At 41.6% G+C, this 1814-nt stretch overlaps 1 protein-coding gene across 2 annotated transcripts in view; it reads right to left on the reverse strand.

The window, feature by feature from the left end:
* Positions 1 to 1814, reverse strand: part of LOC117939312 (fibronectin type III domain-containing protein 4-like) — a 23824-nt gene that overhangs the window by 946 nt on the left and 21064 nt on the right. The gene's annotated exons all lie outside the window — the stretch shown is intronic.

Consider the following 1814-nt stretch of genomic DNA (forward strand, 5'->3'; position numbering starts at 1 on the left):
ACGTCTAGTGGATCTGATCTAGCATGTACACCCCTGTCTCCCCTGTGTGACTAAAGTGTGGCAGTCTGAAGAACAAATAATAGGGAAAAAAAACAAATCCAACCCGAGGAATAGCTCACCCGGATGAGAGGCTAGTACGACAACCTAAGGGTTGAGGGATCGAATCCCGTCTCTGTCAACACTTTTTGAAGTCTCTCCTCGGTGATGTGGACATCAAATACAACCTCCAACCTGTTTGCCCTCATCATCATGTAGCTCTGTGTGATAAATGACGTGCCTTCTATTCAGGAGGTTGTGTGTTCAAGTCTTGTGCCGGATCTGATAGGTTATTGTGGTGGGGTGCTGGTTCAAGGTTATGGTTTTGAACACAGGAACAGACCACTTATTTTGAGCTTTACACCCACAAAGACAAATCCACCCAGAGAACCTTTCCGTGCGTACTTGCGTTGGTAGCACAGTTGGTTTGTGCTCGACTCTTAGGCGCCCAGGGTCGAGTGTTCAAGACCGGCTCGTTGCCAGTGTATGTGCAAACACTTAGACAGGAAAGAGAGGTCAGGAAAGGCAGTGCAGGTTAGGAGAGGTTAGGACAGGATTTAGACAAGGACAGGCAGGACTCAGAATAATAGAACTCAGAGACAGGTCTAGACCAGAGTAGGGCATCTTAGAGGAAGGTCTAGACCAGAGTAGGGCATCCTAGAGGAAGGTCTAGACCAGAGTAGGGCATCTTAGAGACAGGTCTAGACCAGAGTAGGGCATCTTAGAGACAAGTCTAGACCAGAGTAGGGCATCTTAGAGAAAGGGAGACAACAGAGTAGGGCATCTTAGTGAGAAGCAGGCGCCACAGTAGGAAAGCCAGAGCTCAGCAGAGAAAGAAGAAAATCTGAATTTAAAAAAAAAATCCAAATTTTTTTTTATGGACAAAAAAAAAATTTGAGGCACTTTTACGGCCCGTATGGTGTGTAATAACTATGTAATAACAATGTAATAACACTTTTAATGCCTTTTTCAGAGATTTCTGACATAAAACATGTTTATAACAATGTAATAACAATGTAATAACACTTTTAATGCCTTTTTCAGAGATTTCTGACATAAAACATGTTTATAACAATGTAATAACAATGTAATAACACTTTTTAACATTTTGTATGACTTTTCAGAGATTCTTTGACATAAAACATACTAGTAATATTACTTACTTTTTTTATTAAATATTTCGATAACATACAATCCTATGAGTATACAGTGAGTAAGGGATGAAGAAGGCATGAATGGAGTGAAGGAACTTCTCAGTTGTGGTCCAGAAACTCTGCACTCATCTGGGGAGAAAACAAGAGAAAGCTACAGTTTACTGGATTGTTCTGCTTCAACACATTTGTGTCCATTTCTTTTCTTTAAGGAGGGACAAAAGACACGAGACACAACAAGGTGAAGCTACTAGTGCAGAGGACAGGCTGTGATTGGTTAACATCATCTCCACCAACTTCTCCTCCAGCTGACTGCCTGACAAAAATCTCCCAAATAAAATAACAGACTAAATAAACTGTGATGCGGACGGCAGGTCAAACCAGCCCTGTAACTCTGGCTTAATAATGAAGCGTTGGAAGGGTGCGTTTGATTTAAGGATCCCGTATTAACGTTTTGATCATCCAAGATCCTCAAATGATGCATCTGCACCGGGCAAGAACAACCACTAAATGTTTCCATTTGTCAACATTCACCAACTATTCTGTGTTACCTGAGCAACAACTCTACAACACCATCATCCACTGGAGAGAGGACCTTTCAGTATGTCCAAACATATTTAAATCCCA

This window comes from Etheostoma cragini, chromosome 24 (genome assembly GCF_013103735.1).
Source record: "Etheostoma cragini isolate CJK2018 chromosome 24, CSU_Ecrag_1.0, whole genome shotgun sequence".
Lineage (NCBI taxonomy): Eukaryota > Metazoa > Chordata > Actinopteri > Perciformes > Percidae > Etheostoma > Etheostoma cragini.